Source organism: Alligator sinensis, unplaced genomic scaffold (genome assembly GCF_000455745.1).
Source record: "Alligator sinensis unplaced genomic scaffold, ASM45574v1 scaffold38_2, whole genome shotgun sequence".
In the NCBI taxonomy this organism is placed as follows: domain Eukaryota; kingdom Metazoa; phylum Chordata; order Crocodylia; family Alligatoridae; genus Alligator; species Alligator sinensis.
Genome location: NW_005842350.1, coordinates 1106501 through 1119849, shown reverse-complemented (window position 1 = coordinate 1119849; position 13349 = coordinate 1106501).

Genomic DNA, 13349 nt, shown 5'->3' with positions numbered 1-13349 from the left:
CTGGACAACACCTACTGGACAAGGACCCCTTTCCAGCCTGGATAGGTAGCTATCACCCCTCACCCCCTCTTCAACCAAGGACTTGGACTCTGTTTCTCTTCCCTACCTGGACTCCAGCCCTTCCAATGAGTCTCTTTCTCCTGCTGCCATTGTGAGTGCGTGTGTGTGCATGTGTGTGAACCAATAACTTCATGGGGCTGTGTAGTGTGTTGTCTGTTTAATAAAACTGTTATTTGGATCCCTAAGTTGGGTTTTGCTTTACTATGGTTTAGCCCTGCTCCAATCTCTGCTCCTCACCCCTCTAACTTCTGTCTCATTTCTCCCTCTCCTGTTTCTGGCTCAGTGCCACCTCCAACACCTGTCCTGAGCTCCTCTCTGCCTCCAAACCTCCTGTTTCTTTGCCACTGTCTTATCCCCTCTGCCTTTTCCTTTTCCTCTGAGCAACCAGGTTTCTGCCTCAGTTTCTTTCCTGGCTGTCTCCTCCTTGCCACCACTTATCTGCACCCCCCCCCCGTCACTATCTCCGCTCTCTTCTCCAGTTTTAAGTAAACCCAAGCCTCAGTTCCTCAGCCAGCTTCTCTGTAGTCCACTGGCTCTAATACTGGTTCTGGCAACTTTCACTCCTTACACTTTAACTCTTTCTCTCTCACCTGAACCTTCCCCCAAGTATCGCGTACCCCAAGCACACACACACACAATGTACCATCCAAGTTAGAAACTTACCTGTGTGTATGTGTAGGTGGATTGTATGTGTGTGAACTGGTGAGTGTGTGTATATATATGTCATTGTGTGCATGATATATGATTTAGTGATCTGTGTCTAACTTTTGGGGTGTATAGTGTATGTGCTTAAATTGGTGATAGATAGGCATGTGCCTAGGCTGGTTTGGATGTGTATGTGCCTGAGCTGGTAGTGTGTATGCACCTAATTGATTTGTGTGTTTGTATATGTGCAATTGTGTCACACCCTCCTGTCTAACAACATAATATTGAGATGCTGAGAGTTAGCCTGACCCCACAGAGCAACATATATATGAGCTAGCTCATTTAGAGATAACTCAAGTACTACAAACAGTACCGTTCCATTAGTGTGCCATCCTCCTCAAGCTCACTAGCTTTGCTAAAAAGACGTACTGACTTTGTTGCCTAATGATACTTAGGACACTCATTTGGAATATTAGGTATGTCAAGGGTTTAAAACATCTGTTTCTTCCCCATGATACACAATATAATTTTTGAAATCTTTAAAATTGGAGGTCAAAATTAGCCTCTCAGGCTAGGGACAGAAGTTACACATAAACTGGTTTAAGTGATCAGAAACTGGTTTAAACCTGTAACAGAACAGACATTCAGTGCACAGAAATCACAGTTTCAAAATGGCTGAAACTGGTTTAAGATAAACCTGATTTAATGCAGTATCAGACTTAAATGATTTGGGTCAAACTGGTTTATGAAACTTCTGCCCCAGACCCTTTCATGGTTTAAGTTAAATCAGAGTCCCCCCACATCCCAGCTTGCTCTGCAGCCCTGGGCTAAGCTGGGCTGGGCTCAGAGAGCTGAAGCAATGAGGGCTGGCTGACAAAGGGCTGGCTGATAAAGTGGAGACAAGCCCAGCTGGAGATGTAGCCCAGTCTATGGGTGGGAAAGCAGGGGGAACTGCTCCCCCAAGCAAACCCTTGCTGGGGTCTGGGGCTAGGGACAGGGGTTAAACACCCCTTCCCCCACTTAACTTTATTGCTGGCTGCAATTGTGGACTACAAATCCCAGAGGCACCTGGAAGCAGGAATAGGTAGAGATGAGCAACTCTGCAGGGTCCTGCTACTGTAATTCTGGACTGCAAATCCCAGAGACCTTGGGGACAGCAGAAAGAGGAAGTGAACAGAGTCAAAGAGCCATGCTCTAGTGCCCCCCAGCTTCTGGCCTGAGTCACTGCAGGCATTTGGCTGCATTACCTGAATCAGTGGTAAATGTCTGTTCACTTCTGTTTCAATTTAATCTGTACCACTTAGAAAAAACTGAATTGATTCAGCCTCAGGCTTTTTGTCTGTTTGTACCTATCCTTATACTTCTGGTCCCAGTGATTTTAAAGATTTCCTGTACATATAAATGGAATCTTTTTTATCACTTGGAAACAGAACCAACTTCCTTATTTTGAGACCAAGCAGATAACACTAGACTCCTTCTGCATCTATAATGCACATATTTAAGCAAGATTGAAAGCAGAGGTTATTTACATTCTAAGGCATCAGCCATTTTTGAGTTTGCTGTATGGATCCACTCTGCAAAATAGTGCCATACTTCAGACTAAAATAATTGTCAAATCAGGCTAGTATCTCTGTGCCTCAAATGACTCTGACAACTCCTCAGCAAACTATGTAACAAGCTAAGACATAACTCTAAGGCTGCAAACATTACTGCTGAGGAGTGTGCCAAGGAGCCAGATGCTGCAGGAAAAAACATCTGGAACTTCTGAGTGCCTTTAAGAAAGAGGAGGAGAAGAATTGTGATGTTGTGTGAAAAATAGCTCTCTCCATCATTTTCAGAGTAATGGCAAAATGTTTAAAATATTGTCTATTTAAAATACTATAAAAATGTAAGAACTGAATACTTTTAACTCTTACAGTTATATATAGGATGGCTCATGGGTGAAAACATTGCACAACAGACAAAGAAAGTATTGAAAACTCTGAAAACTGTCCAAGGATGACATACCTGAAGCTTAGAATCCTGTGACAGTTTCTCAGGGATACTTATTTAAAGAAGAAAATCCTCCTTTTTATAGTTCCGCAAAGAACATGCTTATATATGGGAGGGAAAGAAAATGAAAATTGAAATGAAGTTTTCATGGTACTGAGTCAGAGCTAACCTTTAGTTACATATTTGTTCTCATTCTGACATCATTCACACTCATCCTGCTGGTGTGAACTGGGTGCATAGTTGGTCTCACAACAGTTTTCCTGTCTGATGAGAATAAAACAACAACCTTTGAATAAAACTACAGATTCTCCCATCCTCCAAAGAGAAGGAGAGAATCCATGGGTGAAGGCACTTACCTGGTTTGCAGGAGAGCGCATGGATTCAGACCTAGCGTTTTGACATCTCTTCTGAGTGCTCTAACCCCAAGGCTATTAACCATTCTGAGGTGGAGACTTCGACCAGATTTTCCATCCTGCCCAACATGAGAACCTGGCTTCAAATTTGCAATAGTGCTATATATTTACCCCTGTAACTGAGGCCAGGGAGTGCTGAGCTTTGATCATATATAAGATGTTTCGTGCTACATACTGTGAAAAATCAGGCCTTAGGTGTCTGAAACTAGACACCCTAAATTACCATATGTCTTTCTATATGATAGTTCCCCATCTGTAGAAGGGTATTTATGATAATTTCTAATTTCACAGGGATGCAGGAAAAATAAATTAAGTTTTCTGGGCATTCATATGTTGTAGTAAAGAACACTATGACTAAGCCCAGATGAAAGTTAATAACTCTGTCTTCGGAGCAGGGTTTGAATACTATGCAGTAAATAAGGTATGTGACAACATATTGAGCAAAGAAAAGAAAAGAATAAGCCAATGTCACAACAATTTTTGAGGGCACTGTCCAAATTCAGTTTCAATACCTGTTCACCTTAGCACATGTTCTTTCGCTGATGGAGTGACATCAAGCACCAGATTTTTAAAGGCACTTCAATAATAGTAATTATCTACCCGCTTTAATGATGCATTGTAACCACACAACAAAATTCTACTCTTAAAAATATCCTGTTACTTTTGAAAACCCCATTAGCTGCTATCCATATTTTTTAGCACCTAAATACCCTTGGATATGTGATGCCAAAGTATTCTGCAATACTCTGTAAACTGAATTCTATGTTTAATCTTTTTATTAACAATTTTGACTCAATAATGGGAAGGCAATGATGAAATCTGCTAATGACACATAATTAGGAGGCCTTATTAACATAGAGAAGGATCAGGATACCATATGGAAAGAATTGGATGCCCTTGAGTACTGGGAGAATGAAAAAGAGATGAAGGTCAAGAGTACAGAATGCAAAACAAACCATTTAGGAATTAATTGTCTAAATGAGTTTGGCCCAGCTCTGCTTCAGAGATCAGACTCTAGCATGTTCTTATAAACAACCTGTTATCCTGTTTTGTTCTATTCACAGAGTTTGAGGTGACAAATACATTGTACATGTTTGAGCTACAGTTTAAAAATGTTAAATGCGGTTGTTTGTGTAGTGTAGACAAGGCCTAAATGTCTCCTCAAATAGTGACTGTGCTCAAACATTAGAAATCTAGACGACAAATTCTTTGTGAATAAAGTTCAATGTCATAAAAATGAATTTCTCTATCAGTAGTTGTATCATCACCACAAGAACACCTAGGTTGACAGATTCACTTCTTCCAAAAATTCTTATACAGCATTTTGTTGTTGCTGTATCTGTTCCCATTTAATGAGAACACTGCCAACAACTTGACTAGCACAAAACAAGTGAGGTGTGAAAGGCTGCTTAAAAGTAGCCTGCATTTTTTATGGTTTTCTTTTACATTCAAGTTCATTTTCACTGCTCTGGAAATACGTAAAACGACAGATCTGGACAAAAATTTTCAGTTCATCTATAACCCATACAGCCTGGCTAGCCCCTACATAATGCCCCTTCAGTATGTTGAATTTTTATTTGAAGGGAGGCAGCAGTTTAATTTTCACACTCCATTTGATGTCTGTTCAGGAATAGTGGCTTTTTCAATGTTCAAACTTGTCCATTAGAAACTGGATGGAAACTTCCAAACTAATATAATACGATGAGGCACCAAAGGACTACCAACTGGTAACCATTTTGGTAACTGTTGATTTGAACAGGCTTAGAACCAGTATAAGTCTAAAAGTAAAATACTTTTAGACTTATACTAAATGGGGGACTTGTATTCAGGTCCCCCATTTTCAATGGCTTTGCTACCCAAGTTACCCATTTCTGACCTGAGTCACAAAATAAGGCAAAAATTATGACCTTGCAGGCAATCTCAGTTAGAGAGAGAAATTGGTAACTTTTTCTTTAATAGAATCTTTTTTATTTGAAAAAGAACATACAAAGTGATGTTTTCCTGAAGACAGGAGGATCAGACAAACCAGAGACAGCTGTCATGTTCATAACATTCAAACTGTTTCCACAAGATCCTGGCCCAAAATCTCACTGCTGGATTTTCTGAGGGCCCCACACAGTCCTTGTTCAGGCTATGCTGAGTTCCTTCTCCCCCTGTTTCTGCCGTTCTTCTTGCTTCTCCGAAAGAGCCATCCCTTTTCTACATGCGCATACGTGTGTGTGTACACACACTAACACTTACAAATCAACACCTAGCAAAGGCCTCTACCCAAATTCATGAGAAGTTTTGTATTTATTCTTGTTCTGAGGCAGTGTTATGAGTTAAACTGTCTCCTACATTTTAAGTTAAGGGTCACCATTAAACCTACCAGTTCAAATGAGGCTAAGACCAAACTATAAACTACGTTGCTGTTCAAATCAAAAGTGTATTTCCCCATTTGCAAGCAGGGGGAGCGATAATTGGTTTTCAAATATTTGTGAAAGTGGAGGCAGAGAAGGTCTCTTAACATCCTGGAACTTCCAGGTTCACATTCAGTACCATAGTTATGTCAACACGTTCGTGTAATGCTCTGGACGTCTGTGCCCTCTCTTGTATCAACTCGTTAAATAGTATTAAACAGGCTCAAACAGCTGTTGCGTGTTCAGAAAATTGTGTGTAAGCAAATGTGGTATTTACTACTGGTTATGTCAGTATTAGCAGAAAGTTTGATTAAAATCTCCTGATATAACCTACCATCTCTCTGTATCTTTATCATTTCTACTAAAAGTATCTGTCTGTTCCTTTCAATGCTGGGCAGAAAAATGTTTCTCAACCAACCATTAGAATACAGGTTTTTTTGCTAGCTTGACAATAGCTCATCTGCTTATAATGTGTAGGCTAAAGCCCTTCTTCCAAACTCTCTGTTTTTTCCTTCCTAACACCAGCTTTCACTCCTGCATGCAACTTGGAACCCTCATATCTGTTTTACTCCTAAACCAAAAATTGATTGCCATCTTGCCCCAGAATATAAGAAAGACACAATCAATTTTCTTCTACCCCATCTTATTTCTTAGGGACATTTCCAGCAGCAAAAAATCTAGGGATGTTGTGAAAGAAGAGGTGGTGGGTCCAGGCCTTGTTCAGCTGTCCCCCTCCTTAATGTCATTAGGATAATTTCAGGATAGCTCATATCCCACTCAGCCCATTAACATTTTTTCTGGTTCTCACACAAGCCTCATTTCTCCACTTTACTCAGGCAGAATGGAGTGGACTCTGGGATGTTCATACCATGTTCAGTCATTAGGAGCTAATTACTACAAATGGATGTCTAGGAGCTTGACCTACAGCAACGAATCCATAGACCTAATACAGGTGCCTCTGCTACCTTTATAATGCCTCCCTGAACAGCAAGCTGCCTCACCTAGGCAATAGGAAAACCTGAAGAGAGGTATAATTTAAATATTACCTTTGTCCAGGCCTTAGACTTTTAACTCTGGGCTTTACGGAAGTTAACATGGGCCTGGGCACACAATATACTAAAACTCACATAGAAAAGGAGCTGATCATCATCATCGCTAGCAGCCATTGGTCTCAGGAGACCATGAAGATTATGCCTTTGGTGGGCTACCAAGTACCACCACAGCTTCTTAAGTGGCTGAGGAGTCCGATGCGTGATAGGCAGACCCTCTGGTAAGCTGCACATACAAACTCGGTCGGGCTTGCACTGGCATGCTGAGTACAATTTTGTCTCGCCTGCCTCTGATGCCTCTTCTCTAGCTCTTCATTGATCCTCTCCATCTCAAAGCGACGTAGGCTTCACGGAGGCTTCATGGAGGCTTTCCATTCACAGTAATCTGAAGTGATTGACTCCCAATGTTGGCCAATGATGCACAGCTCACAAAGGTTTTTCCTTGCAGACATCAACAAAATCGAGTTTGGGCCATCCAAGTTGATGTTTGCCAGTGGCTAGCTCACCATAGAGTATGTCTTTGGGAACTTGGCCATCACTCATACAGTTCACATGTTCTAACCAACAGAGGCGTCTCTGTCTCAGAAGCATGAACATACTGCTGGCCCATTCGAGAACAGCAAAGTTGGAGATTTTCTCACGCCATGTTTTGCCCAGGATGGAGTGGAGACATCAGAAATAGAAACCGTTCATTTTTCTTTCTTCCTTAGCATAAGGAGTCCATGTTTTGCTGCTGTACAATACAGAGCTAAGTATGCAAGTGCTGTTGATGGATATCTTTTTTGACAGAGTGCGCACTCTGCTTTTCCACAAAAAAAAATCTTAAACTGGATTTCACCATTTTTGAGCTAGTTTGTGTACCAAATTTCTATTCTGTTACAAGTATAGACCAGTTTCCAATCACTTATACCGGTAAAAAAAAGTGTAATGTCTGTACTTTGCCTAAAATGTGTAATTCGTTATAAAATCAGATAAACGAACAACTGAAAATAAAATGGTTTGTTGCCTAGGGAAAAACATGCTTGAAATATTTATAGCTGTGTTCTGTGAATATTAGCAATATTTTGAATAACAAATTCAATAAGAAATACATTTCAGAAACACTATGCTACATCTTTCTAATCTGTGTGAGAGGGCAAATATGGCAACAGAAATCTTGCCTCCTAATGGGAAAACAAATCTATTTCAAAAACCAAGCAAATATATATGTGCAGCAAATCTCCCATCTAGGAAAATGAAAGCATGAGAGCAAACACTAACTTTTCTCAGAGACAGCTGATGTTGGTGTAAATCACTCACACATTAGTATGTTATTTTCAGTTAGAGTTACGTACTGAGTTATTTATATAGCCTAGGATTCCTGTTCAAATCTATTTAACAGTAATAACCATGATCTTTGCCACTCTCCAGAAATACAGTACAATGGAATTATTCTAGGATTGCAAAATGGTTCAATCTTGCTATATAAATTACTTCTGCAGGCACTAAATCCGACTGGAGAAGAAAGACCTGATGAAAAGAATAATACTCCCCCTTTGCCCCTCCTCCCACTCCTTCCTTCCCAGTATAACTCAGACTCACAAATATCTATCACAAGAAAGGGAGAAAAGGAATATTAACTAAGCTTTTGGAATGAAGACAGAAGACCCTCACTTCCAAAGATTGGTTTATTTTATGCACAAAAATTGTATGGTAAAAAGCAATTAAAGCAGTTTTTTCTTCAGTTATATACCTTTGATGAAAGTCAGTTTGGTTTCCAGTTCTGAAGAGGAGTAAAATCTGGTCTAGCAGGACAGACTCTGATCCCAGGTCAATCTTGTAAAACTCTACTGAGCTTCATAAAATTTTCCCAGACTAACACTGGTGTCACTCATCTGTCTGAATCTAAACATGTGTTTCAAACACTGATTTTTCTTTGCCACTGTATTAAAATATCAATATGTAAATTGCTGCTTAAAGAGATACTGACAGATTTTTGTTGAAACAAAAGGGATAGGAAAGAAATTTAATAGTTTTCATTTGCCCCTACTTATTAAATTTTATTGAAAACACTAGTGGGCTGCATAGCTCAGCCATACATGTACTTGTGGAAAGAGGGAGGGGTCACATTCTTCCACAATGCTGGCCTATCCTCATTGCTTGGGTCCTGTAGAGGCATCCCCATAACTGCAGGGTCTGTGCTAGAGGACAGGACAGAGAGCAGATAGACCAAGAAGAAGAAGAGGGACACAATGACTCCTTTCAGTCCCACCGAGATTTCTGGGAAGATAATGCAGTCTGGATCTCTTAATTTTCTTGTGTGTTTCCCTTTCATTAGATATTATGGGGCAAAGAGAATGAAGAGGAGTAGGAAGAGCCCCTTGGGACTAAGGGTAAAGCCTGCCAACCCACTGATTGCCTATAATTCACTCCAGTCTCTGGGGAACTGTGGTTATTGGGGGTGGGCCTATACATTGTGCAGGGGTGGGCAAGAACTGAAGTAACTGGAGAGTAAGTTAGAGAAAGGATCCTCCCAAGACTGATCCCCCTCTTACAGGGGAAAAATCCAGGCCACAGTTTGTCATGAAAGAAATCTACAATGTCCCAAACCTCAGACTAGCCCGATAAATGAAAATATTATTTTCTCTGTCTTGATTAAGGAACTTGATTTATGTCCCAAAGACATAGAAGTCTTGCATTCATGTCACTTACCCAATAACTTCCCAGAATGAGATTCATCAGCCAAGGCCCTATCTGACACTAGTGTGGCACAGCTTTAAATAAAGTCAGACTGGGCGTGTCTACATATTCATTAATGCGCTGTAAAAGCACTTCTGCGCATTAGTGCAGATGAACCCTTTTTGTGTATTGCCTAATGCCCATTGGACTAAAGATACTGTGCATTAGCACAGATGAACACTTTGCATGATGCTTAATGCCCATTGGACTAAAACTGCTGCGCAGTAGCACAGATGAACACTTTTTGTGTGACGCTTAATGCCCATTGGACTAATCTACTGCATATTAGTGCATTAGCACAGCTTTAGCCAGCCATGCTAATCCACAGTAGAATTAATCCAATGGACATTAAGCATCTCATGTATACTCACCCACTATTTTTCAAAACAGAAGCTCCACTTGTACCCATAAGTAGAGGCTTGATGTAGAAATGAATGGGTGAAATTCTATGGTTTGTATTAAGCAAAACAGATTCAAAGATTACAGTCATCTTTCCTGACCTTAAAATCTATTAATCTACACTGGGACTTTGCACTGGGAAGCACCTTTCTGTTCATATTGTAGTGCAGGCTTTCATTACTCAGGGTAAAAGTTTATATCCCCAACTTGATATCCCCACTTGATATCTCCACCTGCTTTTTATCTGCCCCTTCTCCTTTCACTTCCTTTCCTTTTGGAACATCACTATCTTCTTTTCCCTGTGCTTTCTTCACCTCCTCACTTTTCATTTCCTACAGAAAGATAAGTTTTTCCATTGCATCTAATATGCATGCATAATATAAACTAGTCCAAAGGTTGCTCTAAACTTCAGTAGAGACCAAACCGTGAGGCAATCTGTCACAAAGGAAGAGCTGTGAGGAATCATACCATATAAGAGAAAGGGCCATGCAATAGCTCTTCACAGGCGATGGTAGGTCCAGAAATAAAACTTTGTTCAGTAAGAGACAGATAATATTAGGCTAAATCAGGAAACTTAAAAGAAAAAAACAAGAAAAAAAATCCCTCCTCAAAAGAGTCTTCTGCTGGTGACTGGAAGATAGACAATTCATAATCTTTCAGCTTGTTACTATGGGGTGAATAAAAGCTGACCTAAGAGCTGTCAAGAAGAAGGAATTAAGAAATTCAAACCAGATTTAGGTTGAGATTTTAAGAGCCACATACAGCCACAAGGCAACTTCCCCAGCCAGGTCTAGACCTCAAGAGATCACCCTGAAAAGTGATGGCTCATAAGGATTAATGTATTGGTACTGCCTTGAACCAAGAGGGAAGAGGAACATGGTACAGAAAGGGATCTTCTGGACCATCTTGTGTTGGTGGTGTTTTTCAACCTAAACATTTCTTCTCCTTCTCTAATATTTATCCCACAAATATCCTTGTAAAATGGCACATGGAGTGATGGACTGTGACTGCCCTAAATGGTTATGTTTGTCAAAGTTATAAGCAACTGAAAACAAGATCTTATAATAGGAAGTGTCAGGCAACCTTAGCCATAAGAACTGCTATAAGCTGTGCCTATATTATATATTCCTACACGTACACTCCTACAGCTATGCACACATTATATGAGTAGGAATTCAAGGTTTTAACACTGAATTTACAAGACTCCATTACAGAATAGCCCTGATGTTTTATTTAACTTGGTGGTCCCAAACTATATAATGTAAAAATGGTAATATTTGATTGAAAAAGAGAGGGAGAGTAATGTGAGGGAAGAAAAAGAAACAGAGATGTAAGATGTAATTGGGAGTGTGCAGGATTAGACTGGAAGTTGGCAAGGTAATAGCATGCATGGAAATAATATGCAATTGCATCTACTGGGTTCAGTGGGATAATTGATGCTGTCTGCAATAGACATTTTTTGGCCAAAAAAATCATGTTATTGTTACCACAAATTCATCTCCTACAGCTGTGATGTTAGAAAAAAAACGGGTGCCAAAATTGTTACCACCATGTCATCTAATCCTGCTCAGAGAAAGTCTTACTGGTACTTCGAAAACAAAAGTGATCATGTACTACATATGCATCATTCTCAAAACCTTGTCCTATGATTTATACTGACTAAGCTATAATTTCCTAACATGTTGCCTTTTCAACAACAGTTGACATGTATTGTTTTTTTTTCCAGCATAATAGATCTGTCCTGAAATGTCAACGCTGTTAGAATCCTTACAAATTACTACTAAACTGTTGAATGTTTCCATCTTACCTCTCATCCCCTTAGGCTACTGTTTTACCTTTTTTGTTCTTTTATTGTGACTGAGGTATGCCTAACATTAAGGTTTAGGTCCAGATGCTTCTACATTTTGTGAAAATGTAGATCCAAATCAGTCTTCTCAACAGGTTTAATTAAAATATTCATTGCAGAAGCTGACAGAGCCTTATCACATTATGATTTTCATCTAACTTAGGCAGGATTTTTTTTTAATTCACCAACATAGAGGATACTTTAGCATAAAAGACATTTTGCAGGTTGACATTTTTAAAAATGAATGTGAATTTAGTAAAGCAGCTCACTTTGGGCACTTGTACATATAACAAAAATTGCCCATGTTTGTAGTTTAATTGAGTTACACTTTATACATATGGGGGATTTTTTTCAATTTAAATGAGTTTGCTACATTGCAAACTAAACCACATCCCTCTGTAGTTTACTCTGCAGTGTAGCTACTTGTAACATTGCAGCCTTTAATCTGACAGCTCACCCCCCCCCCGGGCTGGGGGGGAGGCTAGAGGAAGAAGCAACAAAGGGCCTGATCCTTTTTTTTTTTTGCAGAGCCCGCCCACGTCTCCCACAGCTAGGGAGTAAGCTGCTGGCAGGCCAAGTGGCCCCTGAGCTGCAGGGGGCCTGGTCCTTCTCTCCACAGCAGTGGTGCCCCCTGGGGCCACCCAGACAGGCAGCTAGCAGGCCAGGGGCTGCCCCAGCTCAGATGCAGCACCCGCTAGATCCAACTCTTCCCTGAGCCTACCGGGGCTCTTATACAAATTGGAGCAAACCAAAATGGAGTTTAAGGCAATGCAAAACTCAAGAAAATACATAAGATTAAAACAATAGACAAAAGCCTATTTTTGTGTTATTTACCTAACATCAAGCTGGTATTTATGCTATTTACATAGCAGGGCTTCCTGCACCATGTGAACTGTCCCTGCCACCTTTCAGCTGCCTGGGGAATACACTGACTTGCTCCTGGGGCAGTGCAGGGAAGCAGCAGGATCACAGCTGGGTGTACTGTCAGCTGGAGATGGTGGTGGGGATGGTGCATGGCATGCAGGAAGCCTGCCAAGCCTGAGCTTCCCCGATCCCTCCCAGGTTTCATGGTTTCATAGTTTTATAGTTCGTAGGGTCTGAAGGGACCTGAGCAGATCATCAAGTCCAACCCCCTGCCATGGCAGGAAAGAACACTGGGGTTAGATGACCCCGGCAAGGTGTCTATCTAGCCTCCTCTTAAAGACCCCCAGGGTAGGAGCGAGCACCACTTCCCTTGGAAGTTGGTCCCAGATCCTAGCCGCCCTGACTGTGACGTAGTGCCTCCTGATATCCAGCCTGAATCTGCTCTCTGTCAGCTTATGGCCGTTGTTCCTTGTTACTCCCGGTAGCGCTTGGGGTAACAGGGACTTTCCCATTGCCTGCTGGTCTCCCTTGGCCAGTTTATAGATGACCACCAGATCCCCTCTCAGCCTCCTCTTGTGGAGGCTGAACAGGTTCAGATCCCGTAGCCTATCCTCATAGGACCTGTCCTGCTGCCACCTGATGATGCGAGTGGCCCTCCTCTGGACCCACTCCAAGTTCTCCACATCCCTCCTGAAGTGCGGTGCACAGAACTGGATGCAATACTCCAACTGGGGCCTGACCAAGGTTGCATAGAGGGGGAGGATCACCTCCTTGGACCTGCTCATGATGCATCTGTGGATGCATGACAAGGTGCAGTTAGCCTTTCTGACTGCATCCCCACATTGGTGGCCCATGTTCATCTTTGAGTCAATAATGACTCCAAGATCCTTTTCTGCCTTTGCACTGATGAGAAGGGAGTTCCCCAGCCTGTAGGTATGCTGCTGGTTCTTCCCCCCCAGGTGCA